The following is a 24645-nucleotide window of genomic DNA, read 5'->3' as shown; positions in this document are numbered from 1 at the left end:
AAGTGGGGAAACTGAGGCACAGCCCAAGGTGATTTCTTCCTCTGGATGAATTTGAGTCACAGCCTATTCCTGACGCCCCTTTTGTGCCATGGACCAAAGAGGGCCAGATTCCACTGGGAGCCATCATGGAGCACACTGGAGCAAGGCTCATGTAAGCGCTCAGCACCATCCCCTCCTGGTCCCCTCTGCCCACCCATCTGGCAGCACCCCACCTTCCCAGTCTTGACCAGCAAGCAAGAACAAAGGGATGCAGGCAGGACCTGAAAAAAGGGCTCAGAGCAAGTGAGGATGAGTCTGTGGAAATCCTGGGACAACTTGGTCTGGTGAACCCTGTCCCTGGTGTGCGTGAGCAGTGGGAGAGCTGAGCTGAAGTCCTGGGAGTTCAATCCATCTCCAAACCACCACCATGCCCAACCCTGGTGTTTTTGGCATCCCCCTTGAGGACCAAGACCAAGCTGACTTGGTGGCAAAAGGTCACACATGCTGCAGCTGAACATCTTCCTGAGACATGGCTGGAGCATTAAGTAACACGGAGTAAACTTTGTTTAAAGGAGACAGCTGTGCAACTGGAATGAGCTACAAATGAGTGAGATTCCCAGTGACGTGTCTCTGGCTCTGCTGGCGTCTCCCACCACCCATGGCGCGGTGCTTGGAGGGCTCTGACCCTGAGGAGCAGGCATGCAACAGAAATCTCATTGGAGTTTTGGCAGAAGGTTTTGGCTCGCCATCTCTGTTCTGTTCAGAAATGATACACAGTCACCACTCTCTGTCCCTAGGCTCTCTTGGGGTGCTGCACCCATGCAAACACCATCCCAGAGCAAAGGGAGGGTGGGAGATGGTGTGTGCCTGAAACATGAACTGCGGCCCCCTGGGGACAATCAGAGAGCCTGGGGCAGAGAGACCTGCAGTTCCAGCTCAAAATACTGGTAGAAAGCAACTTCCTTCAAAACAATCAAAGAAAAAAAAGAACAAGTCCACATTTTTCCTTTGGGTGCATTCTCCCACCTTTCGGGGTTCAAAAGGTCTGAGTCTTTCCTAGGGCTTGGAGAACGTGCCTGAAGCCTTCCCCAACATCCACCAGCCAGAAAGAGGTGAAGCACCATCTGCAGCAGGCAGAAGGTGACTTAGGTCTGGGATCAAGAGGGAGAGCTGAGCTGGGACACTGGGGACACTGGGCTGATCCCTGAACTGTCCCTGAGTGAGATTCACCACTGAAATACGTAGGTGATACTTCTGGAGAAACGGTGCAATCCCAGGTATTCCCTGGACACAGCTGTCCTGGAAAGGGTCCAAGGCCAGGAAAGCGATTCTGTGACCACAAAATTCATTAAAAAATCACATGCTAATCTTCCTGAGCCAGGGTGGCAAGGCCAGAGCAGGAAGAGGACAGAAAAGGATGGACATCTGTGTTATATAAGGATGTTGTGTAACTGAAGAGACCAAGAAGCCTGGGAAATGACATTGGGGCAAAAGACCCAAAAGATGTAAAAACCCCTCACTGATGGAGAGACGCCACGTAAAATCAGATATTGTTTATGGTGTGAGTGGCTGAGTGGACATGGCAGAAAAGTGCCAAGTACATGTTTCAAAGCAAACAAAAAGAGATTATTGAGCTTTGTGAGAGCATCAAACAGCGGAAGAACTGGGAAAGCCCTGGGGTTCTGGGCTGACAGGAGCCCCAGAAAAGGAGCTGCTGCTTCTGCAGCCCTCATGTTACAGCTGAGGGAGGGCACGGGGTCAGTGCCCCATGGTCCATCACAGCCGGCCAGGCTCACGAAGTTCCTGTGCTCTTGTTGAGCTTCTGGGAAAGGAAACAAGGGTTAATGAGTGTGTTGGGGTGAAGAAGAGCCTGGGGGAGCACAGTGGGTGTGTGAGTGTGTTTAAATGAGTTCAGCTCAAGAGATTCCTTAAATTGTGGTGTTATCTCTCATGGCAAGGGATGGGGACACAACTCAAACCAGAGGAAGTCCAAGTATGAGGCTCCAGCGAGCGGTGTTGCCTGCGAAGTGGCAAAGCGAGCGCCGAGGGGAGGTCCTGAGCCAGGGTCCTGTGCCCATTCCAGCCTATAAAAGGCTCTTTGTGTGTCAGACACAGAACTGACTTCCACTCCTGACAGCTCCTAAGCTCCAATGTCTCCTAATAAACTCCATATCTTCACGCAAAGGAGTTGCTTCATGTATACAAGATATGCAGAATGGTGAGGCTCCGAGCCAGCCTGAACTTCCAGGACTAGGAGTGTCTTTGAACGCTGGAGATCTGCTCCAGGAAACTTCTTCACCCCAGGGACAGGAAGCCTGGAAAAGGACAGCACCTGTGTGAGACGAGTTATCAAGGGGTTTGGACACGGCAAGGGGAGATCCATTTCAGCAGGAGGTGGGGTGGAAACAGCTTGTTGCCTCCAGTGAAGCTCCAGGTGGACGTTGGGTGAAGGGAGTCCCTGCAGAGTTGCAATACTTAGAGAGATCTAAGGGGATATGGATGGCAGTGTAAAATGGCAATGACCCCAAAGTGTCACCAACAATGTTCTGGGCAATCCAGAACAGTTACTGCAGTGCTCAGGTTCCCCTTCTGAAGGGCCAAGAGCAATGCTCAGAGCACAGCATTCCTCTTCCCCAGGCCTGTCATGCTTGGCATTTGTGCAGCTTTTGTCTCAATTGCCCCTTCTGTTCGTCTTTTGGGGTTTGGTTTTTGTTTTCCCCTCTCCTCCATGCCACTGGGACAGCGCTTCTGCTGGCCGGGTACCAGCACAAAAAAAACCAAACAATAAACCATCATCTCCCCCTGCTTCAGACTTTCTTTCAAGAACGAAAAGAAATACGCTAAAATATGAAAGAAAAAGGAAGGATGACTCCTGGACACCTGGGTTCTCTTCCAGACAAACTTCCCATGACTGTGGACTATTTTTGTCTCTGCTTTCACAGTTATAAGAGGGCTCAGTGAAATATTTCTGCTTCAGACACTCACAGTCCAGGGCAGAGCTGAGCAGTGTGGAGATGCAGGCTGGTGGCATCTCAGGGCTGAGCTGGGTTCATGCCTGACCTGGCTGTCTCCATCCTGGACACACACAGGAAAAAGACCTCATGATCACAAGTTTTGCCACAGACACCACAAGTGTCACAACTGCTACTAAGCATCAAGAGCCAGGGTTTCCCCCTCCATCAGCTTGTAGTGATTGATGTGATGAGTTGTCCCTCAGACAAGAACAACATGGGAATAATACATCGCTGCAAAGAGTCGTTCCAGATCGATATTATGAGATTGCCAGGAGAGAAGTCATGTTCTCAGAAGGGCAACCACAGCACACAGAGGTGGCAGGACCCCCTGTATGGCTGATGTGCCAAGAACCACATCATTCCTCACCATCTGACAGGTCAGCCCTGCCATGACCAAGGACCTCGGCTGGAAACAGCTCCCAGCCACAGTTCCGTCACTCGAACAGCTCAGAACAGTGCTTGATGGAACAGCCACGCAGTCACTGCTGTATCCCTTGCTGGCCTTAAATAGGGTTTGAATACACAGGATAAAACTGCGGGGAGTTTTATAAAACATACACAGGTGACAAAAGAGTGACCCCATCAGCATTGCTGTACCACATCTCACTGCTTACTGCTGCACAGACCCAAGAAACTGGAGTTTTATATAGAGTACCTGATTTCTAAAGAGGCACCGAATGTCCGTCGGACCACACCGAGGCAGACAACGTGTCCCTGCTGCAGCCACAGCCCCTCCGTGGTCTCTTGCTGACACGCACAGCTCATCCCACCCTGGAAATGTGTGCACCAGACTCCACATCTCCGCTCCTCCACCTGCAGTGTCTGGTCACTGGGGCAGGTTGTGCACTGATTCATTTAGAAGGTGTTAAGCCATCTCAAGGATCCCCTGGACCACCCAACTCCACACAACTCCTTGGGACAGTTTCTTCAGACTTTAAGTCAGGATGTGACTTTCTCCCCGATTGCAGACACTCTGAGGAGCATTGTCTCAGACCAGCAAATGACATTCCCTCAACAGGGACATTCCCGCAACACTGTGCAGAAAGCACAGCTGCTCCTCAGCGCTCTGATCCCTGTAAAGGCATCAGCTCTTTCTCTGCAGCAAGCCTGTTCGCATTGACTTCACGTCCTCACCAAAGTCCCTGTTCCCCTCTGGCTGGCACGACATGCACCCTGAACCCACTGAGGACAGTTTCCAGCTGCTGGATGACGATCCTTCCCTGGATGAGCTCTGTCTGCCTCGCGACCTGGCTCAGCTCCCTGCAGCCACCCTCTCCACACCTCCCCAGGAGCTGTGGTCCTCTGGAGGTGTTAGCAGGAGAAACGCTCCTGCACTGCTGGCTCAATGAAGAAGCACTGGAACTCCGGCTGAGTAGTGACCCATGCACTGCTCTGCACCAGAGTGACCTGCTCTGCACCAGGATCGCTGTTAAAATCACAATACCTCCTCTCCATTCCATCCAAACAGCAATGCCCCTGCTCCAGGGTTTATTGAGGCATAGTCAGTCACTCCATCCCCTTCCCCAAACAGGGATGCAAGGTTCTAAAATGTCACCCAGCAACCAGGGCTGGGTAAATCTGCTGGTCTTCAATGCCACAGTGTCTCCTGTCACTCCCCGGCTGCTCTTGGTCACCACAGGAGCTGGTGCCAGCCTGGCACTCGGTGTCCCCTGCGCCTGAACTGCCACACACAGGTTGTGCCGAAGAGCTCCTGGAGAGGTCAGGCAGAGCCAGCACGAACCACTCAAGCCGTGAGATGTGCTTGCTGGCAGCCAGCAGACAAAATGTCCTTAAATCTAAAGTCCTCTGGGGACAAGAAATACTCTCCATTTGCTGGGATGGCTGGGTCTGCTGCACTGATCCACACTGACCTCTGCTCATGGCCTTGTCCCAAAGCTTCTTGACACCAAAAGGCAATCAAGAAAACCCAATGTGGAAGAATAAACACAGATCGTGCTACCCAATTTGGGCTGTTGGACACTGGGAAGGGCAGAGACACTTCGGGTGGATTTCACAAGCCTTTCGATAATTTATAAGGGGGCACTGGGGTTAGTGGCTCTGGGCACCGTCCCAGGCGCCAGGGTGAGCCGGCTCCCACCACCATCCCAAGAGCAGAGGTTACACAGCTCCTCCGTCTGCCAGGTCAGATGCCAAGTCTGCTGCGAGGGGTGATCCAGCACAGCAGAGCAAAGCTGACCTAAGTCAAGTGTGGGGCAGGAGAGAAGCAAGAAGCATCAGGTGGATGATGCCGATACCCCGAGCAGCAGAAGGTCTGAGAGCTCTTCCCCACATCACTGGTGAAGGGGCAAGTGATTCTGCCCAGCCCCAGGTGCCAGATGAACACAATGCAAGAACCTGATGATCAATCGCTGCTGCACCACAACTTGTCAGGCTCCTGGGCTCACTCCTGGGGTGGAACCGCTGACCTTTGTGGGGCACCCATTGCACCAGGCATCCTGGGGCTGGCTCAGCCCAAGGTGGCATGGCAGGTGGAGCCCCTGGCAGCTCCCCATCCCACCCAGCACCGCCTGCAAAAAGCATTCTTTCCGAGCACCCCAAGAGGCTTTATTTTGCAAACTCCTCTAGATAAACCCAACTTATTTAGCTGATAATATATAAACAGTTTATCAGCTTTGTGCATTTGCAGTACAGCGGGATGGATGTTGTTCTTGGAATTCTGTTTGGTCATAATATTTAGAGCAGGGCTCTGATAGCAAAGATAAGCAGCTCGCCCACAGCAGATGGCTCGCGAGACACTCAGCGGAGCCAACATTCTGCAGGGAATGAATAAACTTGTAATGCAAGTTGTTTGTAAGTGGTTTTAGCTAAATGTCACATGTAAGACTGCGCAGACATGCTCTGTCCAAGGTGTTTGAATTTATAGGAGCAAGGATTCAAAGTCAGGGGCCAAATTTGCTTTTAAACTTCCTTAAACAAACGTACAGAGGATAAAATACCTCTGGATTTGCTCTTTGAGCAGGGGTGTGAGCAAGACGCGTGCAAAGACACAGCCCATCCTTCCCCTGCAGGTCCTTGCCAAGGGGCTGTGCCTGCCGCCGTGCCCGTGGATGAGGCAGGACACGGCGACCTCCACTGAGATCCCTGGCCCCTGTCCACTCCATGAATGACCTCCGCTGTGGCTGGCTCATTCACCCTCCTGCAGAAGGGAAACAGGGAAATACTCTCTCCCAAGCAAGTACCCAGCAAACTCTTGCTTTATCCCCTCTGCCTGCAGGGCCAGGCTGTGAATGGGTCCCCACCAAGATCTGAGCAGCCACGCACATCAAAGGCATCCCTGCGCTGAGCTCCTCCGCGCAGCCACAGGGGTGTCTCTGGCCCTTGCTGCAGAGGTGCGTGGCAAGGGAGATGTTACACACAGAGCTCGCAGCTCCGCAGTGGGAGGAGGCGGTGGCAGGGCCATTGTGCTGTCCTGCGTTCACAAGCCTGGCATCCACCCTGTGTGCGCCCTGTGGGTGGGTTTGGTGCTGCAGGCAGGGCCAGGGCCTGGGCTCTGCGTGACACCTGGGGAGATGCAGCCCTGGCTCCCCCCACAACCCTGTCAGGGGATCTGTTCTGTTCATCTGGGGTCCCTGTGGGCTTCTCTGCCTGTTGTACATGCTTTGTCCCTCCCTGCACACCACCAGTGCAAGAGCCAACAAGGGGCAACCCACCCTGCTTCTGCTGGTCACTGGGAGCACTGGTTGCTGTCCCATGAATGCCCATGCCATCACAGTCCCCCAAAACAGAGCTCTCCATGACGGTGGCTCTGAGTGCCCCAGTGCCCAGTGCCTCCCTCCTCAGCACACCCCTTCCCATGTTTCACGGGCAGTCATAGAACCATAAAATCATAGAATGTCCTGAGCTGGAAGGGACCAACAGGGATCATGGAGTCCAACTCCTGTCCCTGCAATGACAACCCCACAGGTCACACCATGTGTCTGAGGACGTTGTCCAGTCTCTCCTTGAACACTGTCAGGCTGGGGCCGTGACACCTCCCTGAGGAGCCTGTTCAGTGTCCAGCACCTCTGGGTGAAGAACCTTTTCCTCATGTCCCACTGACCCTCCCTGGCACATCTTCCTGCCATTAATGATGATGCAGTGATGATGCTGAGCTACAAAAAGATGTAACTGTGGGAGACGATATCAAGGAAGGTGCCAAACTCCCCCCTTTCAGTGAGGAGACACCGTGGGCAGTGCTGCCTGTCCATGGAGAAGGCTCTGTGGGGTTGCGGGGCTGTGGGTACAAACCATGCTGCCCTGATGGATGGAGCAATGGCAGCCCTGCAACCACGCTCTGCCCATGCTGCCCTCCCTGCTCCCCACTGTAGGATCAGGTCCCGCAAGCACTGCACCCAGCACAGCCGCTAATGCCCCATGTGCAGCCGACTGTCCCTCACCCCAACGCGCCCCTGGAGACACCGCGCACAGGAAGACCTGCACTGCTCCATCCCACCGAGCTCATCCCGCCTGACTCCTCTCCAAAGAGCCGTGCCGCACACCAGTGCTCCGATGAACTAAAAGGGCTCTTTTTACTACCATCTCAAAGGAAAAATGCACAAAAGATGGTGTTAATATGTATTTCTTCCAATGTTGTGTTTTGTTTGTTTTTTTTCTTAAGTCTTCTACACAACTCAGTAAAGGCAGGCAGAGTGTTCTCTCCTATACAGCCCACAATGGGCTGTTTCACATCAGAATATCTGGTGGAAAATCAATCAACGGCAATTGCATGAGCTCAGCTGGCTGGAGGAGCTTGCCTGGGATCCTCCTCTCTCGAGTTACCTCAACACCCAGAGGTGACTCCAGGACTGGCTACTCAGGATCCAGACAAGCATCCAAAAACCAAAAGAGACTGAAGCCAAGGAACATTTGTCTTGTCCTGTGTTACATGAGTTAAAGGACTTGGTGTTTCCAGACCACTCCATTCATCCAGCCTTTGCCTTCCAGGTACTAAAGAGTCACACAGGTCACATCGCTCCAGTATGTCCTTATGCTGGAGCTGCAGTGAGCTTTGTTTCCAAAGAGTCAGCCTCCTGCCCCAAGAGAAGAGTGCTGGGCTTCTTTAAGTGCATCTCCTAATTGTCAAGATTTATGAGGCCTCTACTGAAATGTTGAAGACAGCATTTAGAATCCCTCAGTTCTTGTTCTGTTTAATTCATTCCCTTTTTCCCTGGGTTGTGATTCCAGCTCAGCATGTGAAGCTCTGTCATTGCCAGCAGGCTCTTTCATTTCCAAAATGAGGCAGATCAAAATCTCTGCGATTTTGTTCCTTTCCCTCTTGCGGTCTCTCTTCACCTTTTTTACAAGACTTTTCATTGGCAAATTAACTGAGGTCTGAGCACTCTGTTCACCATGCAAACAGCCTGGCACTGGGGATATAAATATATACATTCTTTTGGCCAGCAATAGCGACCTTCTGTTTTCGTAAGGAAGACATCACATTTGCAACCTGTATGTGCTTAGTGTTCTGATGCATTCAGAAAACTTAATCTCCTCTGAGAGCTCATCAGTACTATCAAGAGTACCCCCTTTATCTCTCTGCTATCTCCAGGGCTCTCTCTGAGGGATGGATTCAGACTGGAAGCCAAAACCTTACTAATTCTGATCAAAGACTTGAACTTGGTCTCTACAGATAGAGAAACACCAAAACCAACAAGTCTGGGGTAGCCCAAGACTGGTACTTTCGCCCTGAGGCATCCTCATGGAGCAGTTTTCCTTGACATAAACTAATGGATGTAGGTGATCCATGATCCTTCTCCAGAAAACGTTTAATTATATTAGTAAGAGGGATTTAACTGAAGCATATTGATCAATTTACCTCTGAACTGAGAATTAACGCAGGGTAGTCATGTACTTGATTCCTACTTCTGCTTAATCTTCCACACCTTCCCAGACCTTGTGCTGCAGTCCAGCCCAGCTGGTGCAGATAGACCTGCCCGTCCTTCTCTGGTCCTTCAGCACCTCTGCAAATCAGCCACCCAGAACCACCCTTCCCAGCCACAGCTAACGTGGGTGGGGCACGGGATCTTTTCAGACCAATAAGTGCAGGCAGCTATGGCATCTAGACTCAGTTCCTCAAGAGGACACTTCCAAGGTCCCTCAGCAGCCCATGGACCCTGGTCACACTCGGCGAGCCCTGTATCTACTGCTCAAGGAGCAAGGATCATGACCTGGCAACTTCAGAGCAGAAGCAGCAGCAGAGGCTGAAGCAGCAGCAGAGCTGAGCTCAGCTGCCCCCTCCCTTGTCCCAAGAGAATCCTCCACAGATGGGGCCCTCCAGAGCTGCGCCAGCAGCGGGTGCTCTCCACTGAGATACAGCCATTCAACAATCCCTCTCTAATTGGCATTGTTTGCTAAAAATAAACCCCTCCTGCACAATGAAACACAGCCAGCAAGACACAGCTCCCCCAGGGCTTGGGCTCTCCCTCGGACCAGCTGCCCTCACGCATGGTTTTGTGATCCTGCAGCAGGGATGCCCACGCTGCTGGCGGTGGCGCAGGCAAGTACAGCCCTTCACTAGCTCTTGAAGACTGTGACTGCGTGTCTTCCAGGTGCCAGCTCTTCCACAACACATGGGACAAGTGCTTTGGCAGCTCAGAAGTGCCCAGCACAGAGTTGCTCCCTTTCCACCCATGGAGTGTCCTGGGGGTTTCTGTCCACCCTGTCTGGTGGCTCTGGGCACTCGTGTACCCCTTGCATCCCCAGCACTGAGAGCACGGCCCCAGGCCACCAGCACAGAGACGCTTCCATCCAAACGAGGGGAGGAAGGCAGATTGAAAACTTCATATGCCGCACTTTCTAAAACTAACTATAAATGGTAAAAACTCAAAGTTTTGCTTTCTCTGGAGGTTTTCAAGCAAAATAACCCCAAGAACGGCAGCTTCAACTTCTATTCGGATGAGAAAACATTCTTTTATTTTGACATCATCTGTGTCCGTTTTTATCATAGGGATAAAGTATCTTTTATCTGGACATAATGCATCAAGTTGCAGAGTGAGTCATAAAGTGAATCTATACAATGGAGCCAACGAGCTGTGCCTTGGTGAGGACTGGCAAAGTCTAAATGTCACACTCGAGGTAGAGTCATAAACAGGCATCTCTGCTCCCCAAGCAAGTGGAGTCTGCTGGGGTTGAAGTGCAGGAAGCTGTTGGTGTCACTTCAGAAACACTCATATGAGGCTGTTGGGAGCTGGGCATGGACCAGATCACATAAGAGAAGCTGTCTCACACCTACTTAATCCAGCGGTGATGCAGAGTGTATCGATGCACTGCAGATTTTGTTACACAAGCTGGCAGGTGTGGGAGCTGATGTGGGTTGATGGCTGATGCTCTGCCAGCGAGAACCGAGCAGAGTTTCCATCAGAAGCACATGTGGGCTCCCTATGCTCAGTGTCAGCAGACTGAACACAACAGGACACAGGACAGCACTGCTTGTAGGGGAAGGCAACAGGATTGAGATGCAATTGGACAACATCCTCAGACATATGGTGTGAATTTTGGGGTTGTCATATACAGGGACAGGACTTGGACCCCATGATCCTTGTGGGCCCCTTCCAACTCAGGACATTCTATGAACACTTGCACACACTGCAGAGATGCAGAATAAATGTAAAGAAAGCAGGAAATAAAGCCCAATTCCTTCCTGGATTGCTTCAGATTCATGATCCAGACCCACCCTTGGTGGCAGGTGTATCCAATATTTGTTCACTGTTTTGGGGAGGGACAGGCATCCACGCATTGGCTCTGGAGTGTTGTCCTGGATCGCCTGTGTCTCTCAGGATCTGACCTTCCCACGGGCAGCAGCCACAGCCCACCTTTCCTTGTCCCTGAAAGGCTGCTGAGCTATCTGAGGCTGAGAAGGAAGAAGGTCCCAAAGCTTTACAGCACTTTATGTCCTTGGGGTTCCTGCACCCACTCTTTGCCACCATGCAGAGTCCATACCAGACCATGAGCAAGGCTGCATGTCACATCTGCTGCTCCAGGGGAAGTGTCACCACAGCACAGGGCTTTCCTTTAGATGAGTCCCCAAAACTCTTGTAACAGGCAGAGAAAAGCAAAGTGCTCCTCTAACTAAGTTGTGCTTCCCAAGGGCAGGCAGATCTTCAGACAAACCAAGGCTCAGGACCATGAGAGGCAGCACAGCTTCCCAGAGCAGAGGAGGCTCAGTGCTGGACACCAGCCACCCCTCCAAAGAGCTCAGGCAGCATGGGGAACAATCCTCCCTCCTTACCCAGCCATCCAGGCCTATGGTGCAGCTCAGTGGGGACCAGTCTGCCAGGTGGGCACTGAACTGCCCTGGAGAATGCAGAACGAGTTTGCTGTCAGTGCTTGACTGCTGCCCCGGGGTGATGCAGAGCTGACACTAAGTGTCCTCCACTCTCAAATCCACCATGAAAAGATCCATTCTGCTCTCCTCCCTCTCCTGGACACCACCAGATAAAGGCTCTGGTACCTCTGCAAAGGACGGTCATCCTTCTTGGGATGGGAAATTTCATCTTGGTTCTGCTCAAGCTTCCCTGACCAGCTCTTCCCAGAAAATGGGCTGTCCTGGGAGGCACAGGTGGGAGAAGGGTGTCCATCACGGGCACCACACAACCTGCCAGTTTGGACAACATGAGCCCAGTTCAGGAAGGAAAAATACCTGTTTTTTTTCTCTGTGTATGATTTCCCTATAAAACTTTGCCAATAGTCAAACAACTAGAGGAGGACACAAGAAACTAAACAGGTTTGCTTCGAACTACAAACTGATCCAGGCACCTATACATGGGTTTGGAGGCTCATAGAGGCAGAAGTAGTTTATTAATGAATAGAAGAGTGTTGAAATGTTCTCCTCTGATCTCAGAGCAGCTTTTGAGGCCTGCCTTTCCAGAGATGCCAGTGAACTGTCTTTGACTGCAAAATGGGACGAGGATTACAAGGAACAGGGGGAGTCAGAGCTGTGGGTCCTCCCCAGGGACCAAGCCGGGGTTAGCGGGAACATCTGCCCTGATTCTGCAAACCAGGGCCACAGCTCAGCACCCCCCAGGTGACAGATTTCCTCCAGTCAAGGACACTAAATCTGCGATCACTCACTCCCCCAGGGGAGAAAATGGCTGAACTTTTACGTACCCTCTCCACAGAGCCCTCACCCACCCCCTTTCTCAACTCCTACAAAGCTGTTGGATTAAAACCCAAAGGTGAAAGCACAGCAGGAAACACTTTGATACCAGGAGACGGACCAGCCGAGGAATGTTACAGGATTTTTCCGTGGCTGTTTCTTCTCAAGCATGTACACAAGCAGCACTGGGTTATGCAATTTTGCATCAGTGCCTTTTAGTCGCTCCAGGCAGGGGGGAAGCGAGTGTTATTTAGAATACCCCTCTCCTTAAATCAAGCTGAGAAATGTGCATTGGCACGGGTGGTAGCGATTGCAATGTGGGCCGATTCCAAGTGTTCCCACTAATTTGTACAGTACACCATCTTTCCAAGAGCAAGGGAAGCTCTGAAAGCCCGTGGCAGGCTAGTGACATGTAGTCTGACGGGAGGATCGGTGGGGAGGGCGGTTGGCGAAGCCCTTGTGGATGTGGCGTGGCTGACAGCACAGCCTGACCACATGGCAGGGTCTGAAAAGCCACTCCATAAACACAGCTTCAGCAGCCTTATCAATTCAGATTCACTCATCCTGGGACACAGGTCCCCTTAACCTTCCCACGGGTGGTCTCCTTCCACCCCGTGCTCCAGGAACACTCCACTGTCAGCTGTTTCACCAAACTGGGCCACTCAACAGCTGCAGGACACAGTTCTGGCACCATGCAAATGGCTGGAGACCTCAGCCTGAGGCTGGAACAAAAGGCCATGGAAAGAAAGACACTTCCTCACAGCTTCTTCCCACATACCTGATGCTCAGAGACTTCAGGACTGGACAAAACTGTGTCCTTCAGCTTTGAAGATCTCAGCTTTGGTGTCACATCACCCTTGATCTCCCTGGGGCTGGGTGGTGGGAGGGGGCTACCTAGATCTCTTAGTTCTGGTGTTTGGGATCTGCCAAGGCTGCCTGAGAGCCCCAGTCTCAGTGATAACCTCATCTGGGTCCACACCCTCCAGTTAGGAGGGGAAGGATGCTATTGAGGGAATCAGACATCTCCTCTCTAAAGGCTCAGACTCTGCAGAAAGCACAGTCCAATGTGGGTGTTTGGTGGAAGGCCTGTGCCTGCGGCACTCCTCGTGCTGTTCAGTAGCACTCACATCTCTCATCCTGGAAATCATCACTAGCGGCTTGGAGTCATCATACTTGCAAACCTCTAGAGGGAATGCGGGAGCTCTGCTGCCCATGCGCAGTGCAGCTCGCGCACGCTTGGCTTCCCTCAGTCCTGCAGCTCCGGGCAGGAGTGGGATCCTGTGGGATTCCTGCGGTTTCTGATGAGGGAGGATTTGGGTGAGCAGCTTCTGCAGGTGACCTCAGCTTTGCTCCTGTTGGGCTGCTGCTTTCGCATTAACCCGGAGGAAGAGCTCTGCTGACGTTCCTGCACAAGCTGCACCCTGCATGCAGACCATGAGAATCTATGCTGAGCATCTCTGCTCTTCTGGGCCTATGGTGACAACACCCAGGTGAGCAGGAGAGCTGGGCAGCACAGCACCCATCTGCTGCTGCTTTGATCAGTCACCTCCAGCCTTTCCGCAGCATCCTGCAGCTGATGGGATGCCTGTGCAGCCGTCTGCAAGTGAGGGCCTTGGTGCAAGCACACACAGTACAGCAAAACCTCACAGCAAGCTGCAGTTCAGCCCCCGGCTGCCAGACACAGCTGCTCTGAAGGAATCGGCTCAGTGGTGTCTGCAGAGCCCAGCGCCAGGCTGGGTGGCAGAACCCAGCCCAGTGCTCCCAGCCAGCCCAGCCTCCTGGGCATTGCACCGCGCTGGCCTGGCTTTTGTTTTTAGTTTCTCCTTATCACTAAGGAGGCGGCTGCCAGCTGCTCCCTTCGGTGCAGCACAGGAGAAATAATACAGCTCTGGCAGCGACCGCGCTGGCAGCAGAGCTGGTGGCTGGTGAGCCAGGGGAGTGTGCACCTCAGTGTCCCCAGCTCTAGGGAGCAGAGTGGAGACATCCCCGAGCACAGGTGGGCTTCTCTGCAGATCCTCATCCTGGCCACATGCAGCACAATCTCCCAGGAAAACACAGTGTTCGGTTTGCAAGTGCTGGGGTGAGAGGCTGGAAAACCACCCAAGCACCTGTGCTCATCCCTGGCAAAGGAAAGATCTCCTGACTGCTGAATGCTGCTCTGGGATTTAGGGTGGTTTTCACACACACCTGTGGGACTGTGCCCCAGTTTTTCTGTGGTTATTTTGCTAAGCTACAACTGCTGTGACTGCTGTGGCTCTAATTGAGTGCTGGCTCTGGACCATCTGCCTCAGCTGAATCCTTGAAGGAATGAATCCAGTGCAAGCTGGGGAGAAAATGTGGTGATAGCTGAGCTGCCTCTGGACATGCAGCAGGGACCCCAGGGCTGTGATACACATTCCATGGAGGACACAGTTTACCCTAAAAATGATGTGGCAAAATCTTTCTCAAGTAAAAGGGAGGTCATCCAGATCACTGAATACCCCCGTCATCAGCAAAGTTGTCTCCATAGCACACTGATAGTTAATGAAGAGAAACTGTTACTTCCACATAGGTCAGGAAAGTACAGCAGCAGGCAGGCAGCACAGAGAGACCAGGGATCTCCAGGGGGATCATGACTGTATGTGCTGAACAAGTGCAAACGAGACTCACCGCTGAGGTCCAGCGTGGCTGTCAGGCAGAGGTAGGAGAGCAGAGTGGGAATTCTGGGCTGCAGCTGGAGCAAAGTTTGCTCTGCCACCTCCAGGCAGCTGAGTGCTGCAGCCCATCCAGACAGCAGAGGCTAAAGGTGTTCTGAAAAATTTAGCTGCAACCTGGAATGGCTGAAGAAGGAGATGCAACACAGTGATGTGGATCACAGCCCAGCAAGCAGGTGCTGTGCAGAGTCCCAGAACACACTGCAGACAGAGCAGTGATGCTCTGCCAGATGCCAACCAGTACTGGCCATGAGCTTTGAGTAAGATAGGGTGAAAAAACATTTCAGAGAAGCTCAGGTACCTTCAGCATCACCTCCTAGAGGAGCCCAGGAAAAGTCATCTCCTCTCTCCAACACACCCCGTTCTGGGCCAGCACGAGGGAGGAACAGAGAAAGCTGAAACCCCACTGAAATCGTAGGAGGTCCCTTGTGGTTCCTGGCTCAAGCTGATGCAGATCCATTTCAGCTGATTGCAAGATTATCTTGACAGCTTGAAAGCTATTCTTAAACGCAGCTCGTGCACAATGCACTACGTAGCTGGGGAGACACTGTAAATCACCGCTCGGTGGACACGGGATACCAAATAAGTGAAGAGGAGATAAGGGACCATAATATAGGTGTGACTCACTTTGACAAATGTCTTCGAGATGGCAATTCAAGGCCTCATTATTGAAGTGACATGAATCAGAAGAAAAGGTTGTACTATGACAAAGACCTGGATTAATGGACGATTTGGAGGACTCGGACTTGCTACCACATCTCACAGCACCTCACAATTCCCACTGGAGTTAAAGGCTGCTGGGCTGACAGACAAGAGACACGATGCCAGAGTCAGAGAGGCTTCTGGGGCCAAAGTCAACTCATCCTAGAGTGAGAAGTAACAACTCCACCTCTAATAAGCAAGGTAGAATTGCTCCAGGCTGAGTGCAGACTGTTCCCAATGCAACTGCCAGGTAGCAAAGGGAATCCCAGGGTTAACAAGACTCCAAACCTTCTTCATGGTCTGCACTACTCAAAGATGTCAAACATACAGCAGTTGAGTGGCAGCCAGCAAGTCCCTGACCCCATTCCCTGTTTCAGCCCGACCCTTTGTAACAGGTGGCTTTCCCATAGCTCTGTCCCTTGGGCATAAGCAAAATGCTGCCGGTGACATAGGAGAAGCTCTGCCTCTGCTCTCCAGGAACTGAGAGGTAGAGAGGAGGAGAAAGCAGACAAGCTCCTGCACCTCACCGCCTGTCTGATGCTGCTCTCCCTTCTGCTCCTTGACTTGGCCACCACGGTCTCCTTCCCTTCCCACCCCTACGGTACTGGGCATGAGAGGGGAGAGGGCAAGAAAAACCCTGGCAAGAAAGCAGAAAAGATGCATCATGCTGATGGAAACCAGGCCAGGATGAGCAATGTGGGGTTGGGGAACAGCTGGAAACTTGGTATCCTCAGGGAATCACTGCAAACGCTGCAGCGAGACCCTCATCTCCTCACTCAGGAATCAAGGATGCACCTTGTGGGGGGAGCCTGGATGTGTCCAGGCAGGAATTGTTCCCCACCATGGGGTCTGTAACCAGCCAGAAAGCCCAGTGTGATCTCCTCGGGGCTGTGGAGGCAGAAGAGTGCCAGAGTCAGCACAGGGTCTGTTCAGGAGCGCCCACGCTCCGACCTGCAAGATTTGCTTGTGGGCTGTGGATACTATATCAGGTTTATATTTTCTTCACATCACTAAAAGCTGCCCTGTCATCAGCAGTGCTTGAACTGGAGAGAGCTCTGATGGTCCCGGGCCCACAGCAGGAGCAGCAGCCACCTTCCAGCCAGCCAGCCTTCTCAGGCAGCTCAGCCAGCCCTTTGGACCAGCCCCGCAACCCAGAAAGGGTCTTTAAATGGTGAGTTTTGAAGGTGCCAGCATCTAATTCAACCGCTTCTCTTAATTTTTGCCTTCTTGCCAGTCCTCTTATTTTACAGACAGGACATATCAGGTTTTCTAGTTGTTCAAGGTCTCTCTGGCCAGAAACCATGTGCGAGTTTCCGCCATTAATAACAGACATGAAGCCATATCTCAACCACCGTCCATCTCCCCTGCTCACAGCTCATTCCCTTTCAGGTGTGTCTCTGCCAGAAAAGATTTGGGACCTGTGGCAAACTCCAAGGCTCTCTGAGTGCCCTTGGCCTCCTCCACTGATCTCCAGCCCCAACAGAGTGGCTATTTGCTTGTTCAGTGCAAGTTTATCCTGGAAACCCTCACTGATACTCAGCCACATTCGTCACTTGAATCTCTGCAGACCCTCTGCCAGTTCAGGTGAAGTTTCTTACTTGTCCCTTTCACCCCAGCTCTGCTCGGGCCAGCTTGGAGAGACGCCTGGCTCTGAGCCTCACAGCAAGAGCTGATATCAGATCTGGATCACCGAGTCTTTTTTTTCTGGGGATAAGTTTGGCAGCAATTGGTCCTCTCAAGCTGACTGCTAAAACCTATCCTCTCAGATGGTTTTCCCAGCCATTCATTGCACCAGGACACTAAACCAAGCCAGAGGAACGTCCAGCGCAGATTACACTCTAGGCAATGGTCCTTGATCCCAGGTGAGAGCCGTCCTCCACGTCCTGCATCAGCAGCAGACAATCTGCAGCAAACGCCAGGTCCTGCCCATCTCCGCCTCCTCAGGCCTCCCCACTGGCATTCATGCAAATGGACTTTCTGCTCCAGCATCTTTTCCACAGGTCTTCTGTGAAAGCTTCCAAAGGGATCTTCAACACATCTGGTGAGGTGTCCACTTCTCCTACAGTTCCTCTGCATTCATAGAGCCCGTCTGGGTATTTTTTGCAAATATCCCCAACATCTATCTTATTTTAGCTCACCAAGAATATCAACTCACAGAGTAGGTTCTGCACACACTTAGTCAAGCTCTGGGGTCCTATAGGTTTGCACTATTAGACAGTAACATTAGGTATTGATTCTGGTAATTCTTTTATACAGTCTTGCTTGTCAATTGTGTACAAAATCCTGGTTTTGCATACATGATGAGCATCAAATCAGAAGGGAAACTCACTGTGGTCACAATCTCCGGCCTTCTCTCAGTCACCACTCTTCCCAAAAAGTGCCTTTTTAGGAATGGGCATTTTCTCCCTGTGCAATAAATGCCAGAGCACACAGGTGCCTCTCCGTGCCACTGACACTTCAGTGTTCTTAGTTCATGTCATTATGAAAAGTCACAGTAAGAATGATCATTAATCCTAGAATTTTTTAAATATACTACCTATTGAAGAAAAGTTATATAACAGAAAGGACGGAACACACCACAAGTTTGGGAGACGTATCACTTCTGGATATGACAGAGTAAATTAAAATACTACAATCCTGACTAGTCAGCTATGCGAGCGCTGCTCTGTGGCCCTGAGCCAAGGAGATCAAAGAAATTCGCAGATTCACTCTTTTTTTTTAAATAAGTGTAAGCTTAGTACTCATAGCTCCAGAGAGTCAGGAACAGCTCCTGGAGATGTCCTCACTTGAGGAACATTCCCTTCACATTTCTTGTTGAATGTTCTAATGAAATTCTTTTTTAATTATTAAAAAAAATGAGACAAAGCCACACTGTGTACTGCAGTACTGCAAGTACATCCTGGTAATGCAGAGTAATTCAGAGTAAACTACCTCACAAGACAGAAATACAAAGTCCCCAACAAGCCCTTTGAGGCCTCAGAAGTACCAAGTCCCCAAGTAGCAAAGGCAATTCCTCATTAAGCTACTAAGAGACTCAACCAAAGGAAAGGATACACAGAGTTAACATACCCAAATGAGCCTGATGACACCCTAAAACACTTCTAAAAATTCCCGAGGGGGTTAGCATCCACAGATACCTTGCACAGAAATCATTCAAAGGACAAACGGCATCTCTCTGTCCCTTATTCTTTAGGATTCAGATTTTGGTTTAATGTGGCCACAGCATCAGAGTGTTGGTGGGAAGGGACCTCTGGCTGGACCTGCTCCAGCCTCGCACCTGGAGGTGGTTCCCTCTCCATGCAGGGACAACGCAAATGGGGAGGACCAAGCACTTGGTGGCCTTGCACGGTCACATCCTCGGGCACTGGCAGCAGCAGACACTCCTGTGGGATCCCGGCTGCTCACGAGAGGGTGGGTGACATCCTCTGGGCCCCGAGGATATCTCAGAGCACAAGAGCTGGTGGCTTTGCCCAAGGCTTTGCCCTGTCCGTCTCAAGCACCTCTGGAAGCTTAAAGAAGGAAAGAACTGGAGCATCTCCTGATCTTGTTGAAGATCAATGAGCAGCCCCACTGTGAGCACATCTCCTGGGGTCAGGGCTGTGTACACCCATGGGTGTTTTCTGCGCGGGTGAAAGGCAGCCACAGGACAACATGTTCAATGGCTCCACAGTGCCACCAGTCACAAGACTGGGAATCCCAGAGGCCACAGCAGCTCCAGGCTATGGATCTGGGTGTCCCAAAAGCCCCTTGAGTCAGCCCAGCCTGAGGTGTCCACACCTGCAGTGGCAGATCAGGAGTGAGGGGGCCCAGCAGCAGGGCTGCACAGGTCCCTCGAGGGTTGCTCTCCCCTCTGTGTTTGTCTCCTCAGGGTGGGATGCCCTGTCCACATGCTCCCACAGACTTGGAAAACAGACACATCTCCGTAGAGCCAGCCAAGGCACAACCCAGGACCTGAGCTCAGAGCAGGCTGTATATGCATAGTGACATCACAGTGTCACCCTCCTCTTCCCAGCTGCTCTTAAAGGCTAGAGGGTGACCCACAGGTCACATCCCTGACTGTCCCTGGACAATTGGCCCCAGCCCTTGGTGGAACAGCAGGGCTGAGGGTGTCCAGATGGCCCTGGGAAGCAAGGGTAGCCACTGCGGCCTCTTGCGAGGGGCCTGCACCTGATTTGAGCTGTCCCTGGGAAGCAAGACCGGCCTGGGAAGCCGGCGTTCCAGCTCCGTGCACTGAGCAACGCGTGCTGGCCCCAGTCGGAAGGGCTGGCCCGCATGTGCATCTTGCTTGTTTTTCGTCCCCCAAGGGGTCAGGCAGCCCCTGCAGCGCTGTAAAATGCCGACTGTCTTTCAGGCTCACTCCTTGCCAGCAGTCTCTGTGTGAGGCCAGCGCAGTTTGCTTGCACAAGACAACAGAAAGTGATTTTTACACTTGACAACAATGAAGTATTCTTGCGTTTAACAACAAGTATGTGCTCTCTAGACTCAATGCCTTTTGGAAAAGCCCTTAAATCCATCAGTCCCATCCCGCCCTCCCAAGGGCTGAAAGTGACAATCTGCCTGTGCTCTGCTTCTGCCTGGGGGAGATGTTCTGGGGCAAGCTGCTCGCGTCCCGCGGGGCAGCAGACACCCCAAACCGCAGGGGAGGAAGGAGGGCAGGAATGCAAGCCAAGAGCTGCGGCTTCAGCTTGTTGACGGGAAGGACAGCAGGGAGGGATGAGGGAGCGAGCGGTGGCCAAGGTCCCTGCTGGTCCTGCGGTGTGGCGAGCCCCCGGCTCAGCCGGGACAGACCTCTAGATCCCCAGCCAGGCCAGGATGGAGGGGAGGGATTCAGGGCTGTCACAGTGGGGCCACGTGCAGCCTGGCACCCCACCAGTCACACCGAGAGCACTGCACAGAGCAGCCAGGCAGTGTGGAACTAGAGGGGACTGAAACTCTGCAGCCTGCATGTGCACTGACCTGGGGACCCCACACTGCAGCCGCTCCAGGAGCGTCCTGAAGCAGCAACACAGGCTCGGTCACAACCCACTCCTGGGGTCCTGCTACCCCAAGCCTTGCTGTCATGATTAGGGAGTGCAAACTACAGCACGCTGACTTCCAAAGAAAGTTTGCAGTGTTTGATTTTCTTTCCCCTCCCAGTATGACCACAGAGTTAAGATCCTTTGAGTGAGAAGCTGGCCATGTCTGTGGTACCTCAGGCAACTCCGTGGCACTGGAAACATCACCGGAAAGCTGATTTGGCAGTATTTCACCATGAACTGCCAGGCTGGAAACTGCAGGTGCATCTGGCAATGTCTGTATGGCTGCACGTTATTCCCACCTTCCAGGAAGCACACCCTGGGGAATGCCGAAAGACAGCCAGGCACCACCAGAAACTCATCCAGAATGAGAGCTCAACCCGATCTGAGAGTCATTCCAAATATTTCTTCAAAAATAGAAAAAAAAAATATGGATAGGGAGCTTCAAGTTGAATCAAACTGAACATCACAATTTCTAATCATCCTTTTAAAGGTCCCTCTGTTGGTTTTCAACTGAAAAATGCTACTGATAAATGACTTGCATTCAAACAAAGCCACCTGGTTTTGATTTTGATACTTGAATTTACTAAACCAATTAGTATTTTTTTTTTCCTTTTCTGAGAAAAGACCTTTTTTCTGGGCAAAACACCCATTTCAGTGAAACCCTCTTGTTCAGCAGAAAAGCTCCTGGCCTGGAAAGCAGAGGAGGAGGCTGAGAACCAAACCCTGCAGCCCAGGGAGAGGATCCCATGGCTGGTGCCTTGACGGCCGTGCTGTGCTCTCCCAGGGCTGTGCAGAGGGCAGACGTGGGGCTGCTCCGGCCCCGGGTGAGGGCTGAGTCCCGGCACGGGGTGCACGGCCAGCACAGCATCCTGGGGGACAGCAGGAATTCCTCCCTGGGCATACACCAAGCTCACAGTCATCTCCCTCACCCAGGGCAAATGACACCTGTGGACCACTTCACTGCTGCACCTCCATCCGAGCTGAGCAGGGAGGAAGGTGAGGGGGCTCAGAGGTCTTGCAGGAGGGCTTCCCACTGCTGGGAAAACCATCCTGGAGGATTCCGCACACTCCTGCACCAGGGACACCATCACATCTGAAACACAGTGGCTTTCCAACCCTGACAAATGCCATCATGCCAGTTTAAGCTCTGCCCCATCCCATGGTGGTGCCACCCTGCAGACAGCCCCCTCCAGCCTTGCACTGCAGACACCTGCTCTCCCCGGACACTGGCCAAAAACACTAGAGCAAATGCATGTATTTCCAACACACACTTGGTCAGAAATGAGTGGTTGTGGAACGTGGTATTTCATCTCAGCTCAGCATTCTGAGGCATGAGCTCACCATATCTGCCATGACATCACATGGCATGGTAACCCACAGCCCTGGGTATCGTGCAGGGTGAGTGCATGGGGTATATATTCCCCTTAAAAACGTCTGGCCTATAAGTGCCAGAATCTTCCTGCACGGAACTAAAAACATTTATTCTGGAAGAGTCTGGAGGCTCATGGCTAAAGGCAATAAATACAGATTTAATTTCATAGTTAATACCCTGTCCAGGGTAAAATGTTCATTTTTAATATCGTTGCCTGCGATCTGACATTACCAACAAGATGTTGCAATACAATATCTGAGTCATTGCACGGGAGATAATGGTATTTTCTTGAGTTCAATCTGGAGGAGAGTTGGCCCCATTAATCAGGCTTGAAAAACCGATGCCAGAGAGTCTGCCAGAGAGTCTGTCTGGCCTGCTCGGAGCACGAGTTACGTGACCCAGGGCTGCGGGGAGAGGGGGGAGCATGAGCAGATCTGGATGTCACGATGAGGGATCTCCCGGGACCGTGTCTCACGTGCACTGGCCCTTTCTCAGGGTCAGCCAAGAGGCTCCTGAGCTTGGGGTACAGGGGAGTCAAGAGTGACCGTGACACTCCAGCTCTGTCTTTGCTTTTACGCTGCCCCAGGGGAGCTGCCATTGCACAGCGTGACCGGCTGGGACATGGGGAGTCCTGGTGTCGTGGAGGAACTGGCCGATGTGACAGTGTCCCTCAGGTCTGTCCATCACCAGGCCTGAGTGCCCCATGGCTGTTGAGCCCAGCGCCAACAGTGGGGTGAAACAGCACTTGGTAAAGCAACTGAGGACGGAATGTCCATTATGGACAGGTCGATAAAATATACCAGGTAGGGATATGGGGAATGGAAGCCATGAGGAAGGACCCCATTAAAGAAATACCGCCCTTAAAAGTGTGTGCAAGTCTTGTAGGACTCCTCAGGGTACGAAGCAGAGGAAGAGAAGGATGGGAACTGAGAAAGAAGCCTCCCTGGCCCACCTTGGGCTCTGGGACTGCTAATGGAGCTCGAAAGGCCTGCAGAGAACCAGAAGCTCTCCCAGGAATGAAGGGTTTTCTCTTCTGCAGGAAAGCAGAAGCGTCTCCAGTTATCCAGGAATGCCAGCGTGGGAGGGAGACCTCTCTGGCAGAGTGCTCTTTCATCTGGCAGGCAAAACCCAGGATCTACACAGAAATATGCAATGCACTTTTAACACTGAGCACTTTTGGCCCATTGGCCCAACTTGGCTGGGTACGCAGCGCATTTGATTTCAGCAAGAAGGCTTTAATTCAAGACTGGGTACCTCATTGTGAAAGAAATGCTTTTTCATGACCAGACATTGCAGACAGGATGCAAGAGTCAGCAGATGGAAGTCCCTGACCTGCTATGCACAGAGATCAGAGCAGATGATTCCTTCTGTCCCTGAACGCCAGTAAATGGTTCTGCAGAATCTTAATGTGTGAATGAAAAAGTGACTCATGAGAATAAGACACGATAACTCCTGCAGTCTTACCTCCAGAGGCAGTGTGCCACGTCTGGGGAGAGCAGAGGCTGTCAGCAGAGCTCAGCCTGCCCAGAGCTCTAAGCCAGAGGAAGGGTGAGGAAAAGCAGAATGATTGTGAAAGTTCCGTGCAACCAAACTGTCCCGATCAGGAGGGGACACGGACAGGGACTGTGCTGAGACCTGGTCCTCTGGAAATCTCCTGTGGGTCAGCAGAGACCCAACCCCATGGCTTGAGTGGCCAGTCCAGTCTCATGGTTTTCTGTGGGTTTCAGGCAGGAAAGTGCCTCCAGTGGCCTGTCCAGCCGGGTCCATGACCATCTGCCTTCTCCCACCTCCTCATAAAGCAGCCTGGCAATGAGCAACCAGCCATAGAATCACAGAATCATTCTGGTTGGATGAGACCTTTAAGATCACCAAGTTCAACCATAGCCCAACCCTTGCACTACCCCATGTCCCTGAGAACCTCATCTCCGTCTGTCCAACCCTCCAGGGATGGTGACTCCAGCACTGCCCTGGGCAGCCTGTTCCAATGCCCAACAGCCCTTTGGGGAAGAAATTGTTCCCCAGATCCAACCTCAACCTCCCCTGGTGCAACTTGAGGCCGTTTCCTCACCCTATCACTTGTTACTTGGCAGAAGAGACCAACACCCTCCATGCTACAACCTCCTTTCAGCTGGTTGTAGACAACAAGGTCTCCCCTCAGCCTCCTGTTCTCCAGGCTAAATGAGGTGCAACCACTTGACCTTGTCCTCTGTGTGCACCGCCTGACCTGCAAAGCTGTCAGCAACGCCGGGAGGGTGCCGAGGGAGGCCTGAGATCTTCTCCCCAGCTGCTCTTCACCACCACCGCACATGGGGTGGTTTGGCTGCCAGACCAGCACATGCTGCCCAACAGCCTTTCCCCATCTCTTCTGGGGATAAAAGAGCCGGCCACCCACTGCACCATGGCTCTGGGTGGAGAGTGAAGAGTGGGAGCCACTTCTAGAATGCAGGAGTCCTGCCATGGGCCAGGCAACTCACCAGAGACCTTCCAGCCATGGGCATCCTCTGCAGAATGAGTCACGATGGCTTACTCCAATGTTTTGTCAATGAAATGTGATATTTTTGACATCAAACTGGCAAATTCAAAAGGAAATGCACATTTTAAAAAAAAGGAAAATGTATTTCCAGTGAAATCTGAACAACCCAAAAGCAATCAAGTTTCTTGTTTTAGCTGCCAAACTCAAAATGTTGAGGAAATTCGGAGAATCAAAAAAGTCTCAAATTAAATGTCTCAATCTTCAGTTGCCAAGAGAGGAACTATGGCATCTTCATGGTTC

The 24645-nt window shown here is 52.0% G+C and overlaps 1 protein-coding gene across 3 annotated transcripts in view; it reads right to left on the bottom strand.

The window, feature by feature from the left end:
• The window catches only part of MYOCD (myocardin), a 253456-nt gene that overhangs the window by 214136 nt on the left and 14675 nt on the right, over nucleotides 1–24645 (bottom strand). The gene's annotated exons all lie outside the window — the stretch shown is intronic.

Source organism: Patagioenas fasciata, chromosome 18, assembly GCF_037038585.1.
Source record: "Patagioenas fasciata isolate bPatFas1 chromosome 18, bPatFas1.hap1, whole genome shotgun sequence".
In the NCBI taxonomy this organism is placed as follows: Eukaryota; Metazoa; Chordata; class Aves; order Columbiformes; family Columbidae; genus Patagioenas; species Patagioenas fasciata.
Note: the sequence above shows the minus strand (reverse complement) of the source record. Positions and strands in the feature narration are given on the sequence as shown.